Raw genomic sequence first — 13202 nt, forward strand, 5'->3', positions numbered from 1 at the left:
GTGCTTGGAAAACATACAGGGATAAAATCAACTTTTGCTGAGGCATAAAGTAGGCATTCATCATGTATATCAAAAAGTAACATGAAAATGATAGACCCAAGTCTGGGAGACTGAATGTAAGTATAATGATAGTAAATATGGAGATTCGGTAGGATTATATTGTTTATAAGCTCTACAAGCAATCTAGTAAGTTGGGACTGTTTTAAACATCAATATACAGGGGTGTCTGGGTGGCTCAGTCAGTTAAGCGTCTGCCTTCAGCTCAGTTCATGATCTCAGGGTCCTGGGATCAAGCCCTGCAGTGGGCTCCCTGCTCAGTGGGGAGTCTGCTTCTCCCTCTCCCTCTTCTCCTCCCCCAACTTGTGCTTTCACTCACTCTCTCTCTCAAATAAAGAAATAAAATCTTAAAAAAATCAATATACAAAGTAAATTTATGTTCATTTATAGCACTAGGAGTATTATTTTACTATCTGAAGCATTTGCAAATATGTTAGCTGTGTTTTTGTTTTGTTGACATATTGTTGGATATGTCTTCATTTTTTTTTGAGATGGCTTTTTGATCAAGTACACAATCCCTGATCAAAATATTGTCTGTCTGAGAGACTGCAAGTGCTTTAAACTTATTTTGTTTTATTATAAGGTTTTAAAGCACTAATTTTTTTGAGAAGAACAGGGTTTGCCTGATTTCCATTATGTTCGGAGTTATCATTCAGCAGTGGTCAGCTCTGCAAAACTTGGGGATAAGGAGATAAATATGAGAGATGCCATTCTGGATCTCTGTCTCCCGTGACCCTCCCTCCCCACTCACAGCAACCTCTTCATTGCCTTCTGAGCCCTGAGAAGCTAAAAGCTGCTACTGGAAGTTGGAGGCAAGGGTTGGGGTGGGGGTGGGGGGCACAGTCTCTCAGCTACTGTCTCAGTAATTGCTATTGCTTTTGTGGGAATTACAAAGGTCCTAAAATTTGGAAATATCGATGTGGTTAGAAGGCTAGACACTCTTTTTCCTGCATTCATTACAGAAACCCAGACTTCTGGGATGCCTGGGCTCCAGTTTGCTTGGATGGTTAAACAGAGGGCCTCTTGGGCTTTGGAGGCCCAAGGACAAGTGACTTGGGAGGCCAGAGCCAGTAGAAAGAACATGGGAGTTGGGGCTGAGTAGACCTGCAGACTTCACCTCAGTTCTGCTGCTTTAAGTGTATTCATTTTTCGAACCCCTCATTCCTGGTTTTGTATCTGGATAATTATAATAGCTACTTGAAGAAGAAATAGAATAATATCTATTAAGCATTTAGCATAGTTCCTGGCCCACTGTCCAATTTCAATATAAAAGGAAGAGCCTGGGTAGGGGGAGAAAGAACAATGGATGGGGAATCTATAGATTAAAGGAGACTTAGAGGACACACTAACCAACTGCACCATATGGAGCTTATTTGGGTCCTCAGTTGAACTACTGCAAACTATACTGGAAAGTGTACATGCCGAGTGGAGGCTTCATGATATTAAGGAATTGTTTTTTAGATGTAATAATGATATTGCTGTGTTAAAAAAATGAGTTCCTAGCTTTTAGAAATAGATACTGAAATATTTATGAATAATATAAAAAAGTCGCTTGTAAACATTTCTTTGATAAAAAAAGGTATAAGGTATACACCGCTTTTTTAAAAATTCAAGCCTGTATATATAGATACATATAGAATTTGACAAGCAAATAAAATATTACCGTGCATGTGAACTGGGATAAATTAAACGACAGGCAAGGGGCAGGCACATCTCCCTGTTTCTATTCTTGTTGGCTTTACTAACTGGGTGGCCAGCAGAGTAACACTGGGCCAGGACGTTTCACTACAGGAATTTTCAATGTTTTCTGTACATCTTCAGTGCTTCTGTTCTGACATCATAATATAAATGCAATCAACTCTTAGATATTGTTTTTTTTTTTTTAAAGATTTTATTTATTTATTTGAGACAGAGAGAATGAGAGACAGAGAGCATGAGAGGGGGGAGGGTCAGAGGGAGAAGCAGGCTCCCTGCCGAGCAGGGAGCCCGATGCGGGACTTGATCCCGGGACTCCAGGATCATGACCTGAGCCGAAGGCAGTCGCTTAACCAACTGAGCCACCCAGGTGCCCTATTTTTAAAGATTTTATTTATTTATTTGAGAGAGAGAATGGGAGAGAGAGCACGAGAGGGAAGAGGGCAGAGGGAGAAGCAGACTCCCTGCTTAGCAGGGAGCGCGATGCGGGACTCGATCCTGGGACTCCAGGATCATGACCTGAGCCGAAGGCAGTCGCTTAACCAGCTGAGCCACCCAGGCGCCCAACTCTTAGATATTGTAAGTAATGCACACTTAAAACAAAATTGCTATTCTTCTTCTTTTATTGCTCTAGATTCATTTAAAACCATGCTGGGATTGCAAAGTGTGCCACCAACAAACACATTCCCAAAACTGCTCGTCTGGGCACGTGGAAAGATGCTCAACATCACTCATCACCAGGGAAATGCAAATCGAAACCACACTGAGACATCACCTCACACCTGTCGGAACGGCTAAAATAAAAAACACAAGAAACAACAAGTGTTGGCGAGGATGTGGAGAGAAAGGAACCCTCGTGCGCTGTGGGCGGGAATGCAAATGGTGCGGCCACTGTGGAAAACACTCTGGAGATTCCTCAAAAAGTTTACAATAGAGCTACCCTACAATCCAGTAGTCACACTACTCGGTATTTACCCCCCAAATACAAAAACACTAAGGGATACATGCACCCCTATGTTTATGGCAGCATTATTTACAACAGCCAAAGTATAGAAGCAGCCCAAGTGTCCACTGATAGATGAATGGACAAGGGAGATGTCTCTCACACACACACGAATATTATTTAGCCGTAAAAAAGAATGAAATCTTGTCATTTGCAAGATGGATGGAGCTAGAGAATATTTATTACGCTAAGTGAAGTCAGTCAGTCAGAGAAAGCCAAATACCATATGATTTCACTCGTATTTGCAATTTAAGAAACAGAAATGAGCAAAGGAAAAAAGAGAGAGAGAAACAGACCCTTACCTACAGAGAACAGACTGATGGCCACCAGAGGGGATGTCGGTGGGGGAAGGGGTGAAGCAGGGGGTTGGGGGTGAAGGAGGGCACTTGTTGTGATGAGCACGGGGTAACATATGCAAGTGTAGAATCACTGTATTATACACCTGGAGCTAATAAAACACTGTATGTTAACTCTACTGAAATTAAAAAAAGTCGACTTGTCTGTGAAATCATGATCTTAATGATACTGCATAACCAGAGAAGAAAAAATTTGCATTTTGAGTTTGATAGAGGTCTGAATAGTCTCGAATACAAGATTTGGGATTTATGTGGGAAATGTGACTTATTACTCTCATTGACCAACTATAAGAGCACGTTATATACTTGGGGGGGAATGTCCAGCAGGAGAGGAGAGGGAAAACATGTGCACTCAATTCGTGATGCTGTCTCTCTCAAATATCGTGGATAACGGACATTGGAGTGACCCCTGCCCAGCCTCCTGTCCTCACCGATGACCTCACCTCGTACTTCAGTGAGAAAAGGGAGGTTAATGTACTCTCTTCTTTCCTGCACTGGTGCTTACAAACTTACCCTCTTCAGCATCTGCTTCACCCCCTTTGCTCCAGCTTCCAAACAAGGTGGTCCCTTTCCATCAGTCTTGTTCTACCTTTGTTGTCCACCTGCATTAAAAAGTGTTTTTTGAATTGTGGCAAAATACACATAACATAAAATTTACCATCTTTAACATTTTAAGTGGTACAGCTCAGTAGTGTTAAGTACATTCACATTATTGCACAATCCATCTCCAGAACCCTTTTCATCTTGCTAAACTGAAACTCTATTCTCATTAAAGGATAACTCCCCATTTCCTGAAAGAACAGCCAAACTTAACTTTCCTGATCTCTTACCTCTTCTTCACCCACTACAGCCCAGATTCCCTCGTCTACTCTCCCATTCTCTGCATCTGCTGGCAGACTGTTTCTCCGTAACATTTCACTCTGCTCCCCGCTGATAATGCCCTGCCCTCCTGGCTTCACTCCTGTGGGCTGAGTGTTCCTGCCGGTTTCCATGCTAAATGTTGCTACATGTTCCATTGCTAAACACTGCGTACATGCTGCTATTTTCTGGGTTCTGTCTGCCCTTGGCTTTGATCTCATTCTACAGGAATCTCCATCTCCCACAACCTCAGTCACCCACCCCCATGACTTCAAGTTGAAGTTTCCCATGCCTGTATAAATCTCCAACCCAGGCCTCTTGCCTGAGCTTTAGGCTTAGCAAGATTTATTTAATGACTACACTGTGCTGGACACTCTGATGGACTTAAGGTTTCAGAGATGGTCAAGAGAGACCCAGACAAGCCAGGTCGCTGCAAAAGAAAGTCTGCGTCTTATAATGGTATGGTACTTTTTACTTCTAATCATATTCTAAAGCCATTTGTTCTTCTCTTGGTTTCTAGGATTCCACAGTATCTTTTTAAATCCATATTCATAACTGCTCAGCATCCCAAGCTGGTTCTTGGGCACCCTCCTCTCCCCCAGGGACACGGTCTCCCTTCCACCCGGTCTTGGGGCTGTAGCCACACTGTATGGGGGTGACTCTAGCTACAGCTCTGACTTCTCCTTGGAGCTCCAGACATGAACACCCTTTGGCCAACTTGTCACCTCCACTTGGATGCAATAGTGGAGATTTCACATGGTCCAATGGAAACTCCCATTTTCTCCTCTCAGATCTGCTTTTTCAGTAAACACTGTCACCATCCACCCATTGCAATGCTACACATTCAGTGTGTTCTTTGATTCCACTTTGTCTCTCGTTCCCCACATTTAACCCACCTCCCGTCCTTCTTACCTCCCCACACAAACGTACCCCAATTCCATCTGCTTCTTTTCATCTCCACTTGCAATACCCTAGTCCACCCGAATGTCTCCCACAAGGACTACTATAATCACTTTCTGACTGTTCTTGGCTTTATTCCTGTCCACCTTCCACAAAGCAGCCAGGGATCACCTAAAAATATACACCTGGACATATCACTTGCCTCCCTAAAACCAGGCAGTGACTTATATAGGTGGCTTCCTATGGCCTTTAAAATAAAATTCAGGGGCGCCTGGGTGGCTCAGTCGTTAAGGGTCTGCCTTCAGCTCAGGTCATGGTCCGGGGGTCCTGGGATCGAGCCCCGCATTGGGCTCTCTGCTCAGCAGGAAGCCTGCTTCTCTCTCTCCCACTCCCCCTGCTTGTGTTCCCTCTCTCGCTGTGTCTCTCTCTGTCAAATAAATAAATAAAATCTTTAAAATAAAATTCAAACACATTGTCCCATGTCTGGGTCACACAGCCTTCGAATTCTATTTGGGTTGACCTCGTCAACCTCATCTCCTAGCTCATCTCCTTGCTGCTATTCTCTAGGCACAGCGGCCTACTTTCCATTTCTTGAGCTGGCTAAGCTTTTCTGTCTTAAGGATTTTGTAACCCCTGTATCCTTTGCCTGGAAGGTCCTTCCTCCAATTGCAGAGTCACCGTTTCCCTTGTCATTCAGATTGTGCTCGGAGAGGTCTTTCATAGCCATGCAATTTAAAGATTTTTATTTATTTATTTATTTGAGAGAGAGAGTGAGAGAGAGAGAGAGCACAAGAGGGGGGAGCGGGAGAGGGAGAAGCAGACTCCCTGCCAAGCAGGGAGCCCGATGCGGGACTCGATCCAGGGACTCCAGGATCATGACCTGAGCCGAAGGCAGTCGCTTAACCAACTGAGCCACCCAGGCGCCCATAGCCATGCAATTTAAAATAGCCATTGGATGCTCTCTCTCACATCAGCCTGTTTTCATATTTGCACAGCGCTTGACAATATCTTCCATTTTTCTTGTTTATCTGTTCACTTCTCTGGTTATTGTCTATATGTCTCTGCTAGAAAGCTCTGTGAGAGCAGACACCTTGTCTCTTTGGTTCATTGCTGTATTCTTAGAGCTTAGGACAGTATCTGGCAATTAAAAGATGCTTTAGAAATGTTTGAATAAATGAATAAAATGTCTCTAGGGCCCAAATTTTCTAATTCAATCTCTGAACAACTGCCAGAGTGAACTCTCTAAAATATTTATCTCACCAAGCTATTCCTTCCTTAAAACACTCCAGAGGCTGTACATTACCAAGAGAATATAATCCAAATTGCTTAGCACAGCCCAGAGACCCTCCATGATCCAGTCTCTGTGTGTCTCTCCTATTTCATTTTTCACTGGATCCTCCTAGCGACCTACAAGATGCCTAATGACTAGCATGTTCAAGACGCCATGCTGTTTCATGCCCGTGGGTCTTTGATCCATGTCTTCATCGTGTTTGCACCACCCTTTCTCCCCCTTACTCTTCCCACTCCAATCCCCTTATTTACTCAGTTTTTAAGATGCAGCTCAAATCAGAAAGCCGTTCTGATCCCCCGTCATCCCAAACTCCAACCTTATCTCCATGAATTACACTTGCTTCCATGACAGCTGCTATAACTCATTACCGCTCCTATTTGCTTTCATGTCTCTCTCCTCGCTTGAACTATAAACTCCACGAAGGCAGGCACAGTGTTATATATATATCATATCATATGGTGTTATCTATCATCTTATTCCCAGATGTGACTGGTGGCTGGCCTTCACACAAATGTTGGCTGAATGACTCACTGAAGAGTATAGATCAATGCATTTTGTCATAAAAATGCAAGGAACTTGAGCATGCCTGACACCATTTGCATTGGGGTTGACAGATGCTGCTCTTTATACTGTGCTTACTGTGGCTTGGGACCCACTGAATAACTCAGATTAATGTAGATTAATGTTTCCAAAAGCTTAAGAAAAATGTGCCCTGGGAGAACATAGTCAATTTATCACCTAAAACCAATTCTTCGATCTTCACAGGGGAAATGAATGAGCCTGACAAGAATCTGAAATACTTAAGGAAAAGTTGATTAAAGAAGACTTCATGAATGATTAACTATAAAATTTAATATCTGTGGGAGAGAGTTTTACTGACATTTAAATAAATGCCAACAAAACAAGCTGCAATGAAGATTTGCTATAGCAAATCAAGCCTCATCAAGGTATTCGTTCCGAATCACAATGATACAAATATAGTATGTGCAACTCTGAAATAAATGCTCATGTTAGCTGTGATTCATTGATTGAAACTTGCAGTTGGAGTGCTTTTGCTTTTACCATGATAATTGCATGTCCTGCATGCTTCATTTCCCTGGGCTCCCAGTTTTTCAGTTCTATTGCTTTCTGATTTCCAGTTATGTCTGCTTTTGCTGACACCTTTTCAGAAAGTCTATGGTGACCTTCGGATGAACATATCCAATGGCCCCAGCTTACTTGAGTCTTTGGAGTATGTAACTCATCAATTCAATGAATACGTATTTATCATCCGCTCTGTGTTAGCATTAGACACTACTTCGGCGAAAAAAGAAAAGCAAAACCTAAGCCAAACCAGAAACAACAACACCAAAACAACAGACTTGTTTCCTGACTTCAAATATCTCATATTTGGTTGGAAAATAGACATTAAATAAACACTTAATTACATTGTGATATGTGCTATCAAAGAGGAGCACATGATGTTCTGAGACACATGGAACCCAGTGTACATTGGGAATCAAGGCAGCCTCTCTGAGGAGGAGACCTTACAGGGGGAGACAGGAGAAGAAAATCCAAAGGGAGAGAGAAAAATGATGATTTAGAAGGTATGTCTGATTGGACAATGCATGAAAATCATGGGTCCAGTTTGGCAGGTCATTCCCCCCAGGCGGCAGATGAAAAGAACCATCAGATACCACAAAGACACCGAACACTCATGGTGATAAACATGGATCAAAGAGAAAGCATCTGTGGAGCCATATTTTATGGAAGATAAGAGAGGGACTAGCTTGCGATACTGTCTTCATTTTGAGGTGGCTCCGAAAAAAAGAAGAGAGAGAGAACCAAATTATGTGAGCATACAGATAAGGAACGTAAACTTCACTATGTAGATGCTCCAGCAGAGGAAAGAGAAAGAAGTTGGCTCCCCATCAAGGCACCGATTCTGCTACATTCCACCCAGCACGTCAGAGAGTATGTGGGAAGTTGGTTTTCTCTCTGACGTAGAACAGATATTCCCATCATCCTTGATGGTCTATAAACTCAGGGTGCATCCAGGCCCTCAGCAATGGGAAAGATGAAATCATTGGCTGAGAAGTGTTTTATGTGTCTAGGACGGCGAACAATAAGCATAAAAGAGAAACCAATAGTTTTCGCAGAAATGAAACTTCCTTTGTGTGGTTAGCACATGTGATTAAAACAAGAACTGCAGAGCACGCTCATCACCCTGTTTGGGCTTTTCTGGATCTGAGGCACTTTCATTCCTTATACAGAAATAGGGAAAAGGACTTTTTCTTTCTCCCTCTTTAAAGATTAAAAAATAATTTCTTAAAGAGAGTAGTTCTCAACCTTGTCTACACATCAAAATTACCTGGGGCACTCCGAAAACTCTAGGTGCCTTGGGACCACTGCAGAGGCTCCTTCTTCAGTGGGGCTGAGTTGGGTTTTTGAATCAGTAGTTTCAAAGTCTTTCCAAGTGATTCCGATGTGTTGCCAAGTTTGAGAACCACTTTAGTTAACTCACCTCTGGTCTTTTTCCTTTTATTTATTTATTTATTTAGAGAGAGGGAGATAGAGACAGAGACAGAGACAGAAAGAGAGAGAGAGAACATGGGGGGAGATGCAGAGGGAAAGAGAGAGAGAGAATCTCAAGCAGACTTCCCACTAAGCATGGAGCCCATGAGGGGCCCATCCCAGGACCCTGAGCTGAAATCAAGAGTTGGCTGATCAACCAACTGAATCACCCAGGCACCCCTCTTTTTTCCTTTTAAAGTAATCCCTTTTCAGGCGTCTGGGTGGCTCAGTCAGTTGGGTGTCTGCCTTCAGCTCAGGTCATGATCCCAGGGTCCTGGGATCGAGCCCCATGTTGGGCTCCCTGCTCAAGGAGCCTGTTTCCCCCTCTCCCTCTGTGCTCTCCCTGCTTGTGCTCTATCTCTCTCTGTCAAATAAATAAATAAAATCTTTAAAAAAAAAAATAAAATAATCTCTTTTCTGAAAATTAAATGAACAATGAAAAAAATAATTCTGTGATCCTATTTCTTAAAATAAAAGGAGGTGCATCCACTAGAACATCTGTGACCTTCTTGCACTGCCCTCATCCACAAGTGTGTTGTCAGTGGTGGTGAGTGGCTGGACCGCAGGCCCCGACAGGCAGCCTGGCTTTGGCTGAAGGACTCAGCAGGGTGTCCCAGATATTGTCACTTGCTACCACTTCCACATGACTCCACGTGTCTACAACACAGTCCCAGATCTAAGTCTTCTCTCCGTTTGACAGATCACATGTTCTGACGAGGCTTTCTGAAAATATGACCCCTGGAACCATCTTCACCTCCCCCACCGGCCATGACGGCTCTGTTTCCTCTAGCAGATGCCAATAAAGACACACAACGCTTCCTCTGAAACCTTCGGCGCCAGAAGTGTTTTGGAATTCAGAACATCTCAGACTTTGGAAAGGCATGTTCTACATTCCATATTTTAGGGGCCCTTCCTTGGTGAGGTTGGAGGAACACCCTGTAACCAAGCATTCTCATGTTTGCACAGGAAATACCTGACACCTCCCAGGAGGAGGTGGGCTGAAGAAAGACCATGAGGAGACTCACATCTGTGCAGGTCAGGCTTTGCCACTAAATGACACTGCTAGAAACTTTATGAATAAAACCTTTTTGAGTCCTGAGCTCTTTGGATTGGAGGCTGCAGATAAAGGAATGGATGACTGGGGGGGCGGGGGGGTGGGTAGCAGCATTATTTAAAACTTGGGCACAGGGGCGCCTGGGTGGCTCAGTCGTTAAGCGTCTGTCTTCGGCTCAGGTCATGATCCCAGGGTCCTGGGATCGAGCCCCACGTCGGGCTCCCTGCTCTGCGGGAAGCCTGCTTCTCTCTCTCCCACTCCCCCTGCTGTGTTCCCTCTCTCGCTGTGTCTCTCTCTGTCAAATAAATAAATAAAATCTTTATAAAAAAATAAAAATAAAAAAGTAAAACTTGGGCACAACTGATCTTGCCCTGACTTGACTATTTTTCTCATTGCTCGTAGCAGAGACATACTCACATGAAGGTACATGGATTTCCACTGTCAGTTGCATTCTGAGTGTTAACACTTTCCATTTGGTCAGAAATGGAAACCCCAGAGAACCCTAGATTTTGGGGGGTAGGCGGGGAGTAAAGCAAAAATAGATGAAACAAGAAGACAGTTAGCTGTTACCATTGAACCCTGGTGACTCAAGCTCAGAACCTAACTAGCTGACTGAAACCTCAGGGGCCACATTTTGCCTGTGGTCATCCTAGTAACTGTCCCTTCTTCGCCACTAGGTACCCTTCCACTCGGGTGGTAAGTCAGATCATTTTCATAGTTGTACTGGCCAAATTTCTGCGGTATTGGCCTTCTTCCTGTCTGTCAGGACACGAGGCCAGGGGTTCCTGGGGGGAAGGCTGAGCATGTTGTAGAGACTGAACTGTTACACGTCGTGTGTGTGGTCTCTGTTCTCACAAGGTGGCGAGGCCCGAGAGAACTTTGAGTAATGTGTTTTTATTTCCTATTATATATTGGCTACTCTTTGAGAGATTTTTTCCCGTGTATTCCTCAGAACATGTGGTAGCATTGGTGGGTGTTTAAAAAAAAATCCTATTGTTTTCTTAATAGTTGACAGAATTCCTTTTGGGAATAAATGGGAATAAAGAAAGCTCCTTGGAGCACTTGAGTATGGAAAAAATAGGTCTACAGTAGGATTGAGAAGTCTGGGCAGAACAAATGGAGGGTAGAATTACTTTGTGTTCAAAAAATAGTTGGTGGTGGTGGGAGGGAGGGAACAGAAAGGAGAGAGATCGTCTGAGCAACATGGGAAATCAGCCAAAAGACTTCACAGAACAGGGTGACTATTACTCAATCCTAATTGCTTCCTGGTCAGCAAGTCAACCCTATCTATTTCTTAATTTCTCTGAACTTTCTGCAAAACCTCCTACACAAAGTCTTTGTGTGAAGATTTGTTGTCTGTGTGTAATACTAAGGAAGGTACCTCAAGAACCCAGGTGGCAAAAAAGAAAAAGTTGCAAAAGATGCCAAGTGGAGAAGAAAAAGTCAGTGGAATCAAGAGGTGGTCATGAGAACACAGGCCCCCCAGGGATACACGGAAATCTTGGAGAGGCACCCTGCTCTCAACACGAAGTCTGTTGGAGACCACAAGCAGTCTTGCCTAGATTTTAAGAGACAGGATGACTTTGGGATGTCATCTAGATTAAGTAGTAGATGCTGGACAAAAGTTATAGAGGACATTAAGCAATGATCCATGCTAGACTGACTTCACAGAACACTACAGTCACGTGCATGATGGAGAGAGTCCTAGAAAGGGAATTTGAAGTTCTGGGTTTGAATTCTCTCTGTTTTTTTTTTTTTTTTTTTCAACTTCCAGTAGCTTTCCCCCCCTAGAATCTAGATACAATGAACCCTAGCAGGATAGTCTCCAATATGATTTAACTTTCCCACTATGGGATCTTTTTTGAAAATTTATTTAATTTTTTCCCACTTTAGGTTCTTTGGACTACTTCAGTATTTGTAGATGTGAGAATTTATGTTCCAATAAGTGGGAAGCTAAAATTTGAGATTATACCAACCTATGTACTCCATATTGTTGTAGCTACATACAATTTTATATGGAATACGTGGACTTTAGTACTGTAGAATTTGGCCTTCTCATAACAAGCTTATCTGTAAACAAAGATAATCTTTGCTTCTCTGTCTTAACCTGTAAAGTGTTGCCACCACAGACCTTTTCACCATGTCCTTAAAAAACAGATGATTCTTCCTTTCAGACAATGGGGGAAAAAAAACAATTTCCACCCCCCAAAAAAATGTTAATCCAGAATTATCAAATTTTGAAGTTTCAGAAGATGGAACAACAGAAATAGATTATGGACAAGTCTTATTTAAGGCTTCTTCCTAAGTAGTACTATAGGGATTTATAGTGTTGACCAAAAGAAGATACAGTTTTCTCATTAAACTTTGCTTCCATGGGACTCAAAATTCTGTGACAGATTTTTGATGAAGTTGTTTCCATTAAAAAGTACTGATTTTAAAAACTAATAAGTTAAAACTGCCACACACACACATGCGCGCACCCCCCATATGGTCCATAAAACATTTTCCTTACCTTCTGATGGCTTTACAAGGCACTATCATGAACCACTCTTTTATTATTAAACTTAAATGGTCAGTTCTGGGGTGTTCTTCCATGACCGATTACCACTGAGGTGGTGGTATCAGGGATAATACCCATTTAGCCTTCTGAACTTCAGACTTGGTGACCTTGCCAGCTCCAGCTGCCTTCTTGTCCACTGCTTTAATGACACCCACAGCAACCATCTGTGTTATGCCACGAATAGTAAAATGATGCAGAGGATAGTCAGAGAAGCTCTCAACATGCATGGGCTTGCCAGGAACCATATCAACAATGGCAGCAACACCAGATTTCAAGAACTTGGGGCCATCTTCCAGCTTCTTCCCAGAATGACAATTAGTCTTCTCTTTCAGCTCAACAAACCTGCAAGCAACAGGAGAGATCATGGGACAATCCAGCAAGGTGCATAGCCAGCACTGATTTGGCCTGGATGGTTGGAGATGATCACCTGAGCTGTGAAGCCAGCTGCTTCCAATGGTGGGTCTTTTTGCTTTCACCAGCTGCAGTGCCATGACAAATCTTGGACAGACATGTTCTTTTTTTTTTTTTTGGACAGACATGTTCTTGACATTAAGGCCCACATTGTCTCCAGGAAGAGCTTCATTCAAAGAGCATTTCAACAGAGTTTGCTCTAGTTGTAATGTTGATTAGAACAGAGGGGGCCATCAGGCGTGGTTTGAGAACACCAGACTCTACAGGGACAGTACCAATACCATGAATTTGTAGATGTCCTGGAGGGGCAGATAGATACAAGGGCTTGTCAGTTGGACAAGTTGGTGGCAGGATGCAATCTACAACTTCAAGAAGTATGGCTTCAGCGGCATTGCCATCTTTATGGGTGGCTTTCCAGCCCTTGAATCAAAGCATGTCTGCACTTGGCTCCAGCATGTGGTGGC

At 43.1% G+C, this 13202-nt stretch overlaps 1 pseudogene; it reads right to left on the reverse strand.

Annotated features, from left to right (window-relative positions):
• Positions 1-12284: 12284 nt before the first annotated feature.
• On the reverse strand, positions 12285-12953 carry LOC123856596 (elongation factor 1-alpha 1-like; annotated as a pseudogene).
• Positions 12954-13202: the final 249 nt, after the last annotated feature.

The sequence above is a fragment of the Mirounga angustirostris genome, unplaced genomic scaffold, assembly GCF_029215605.1.
Source record: "Mirounga angustirostris isolate CCGP_5_RB_7025 unplaced genomic scaffold, mMirAng1.0.hap1 SCAF_13, whole genome shotgun sequence".
NCBI lineage: Eukaryota > Metazoa > Chordata > Mammalia > Carnivora > Phocidae > Mirounga > Mirounga angustirostris.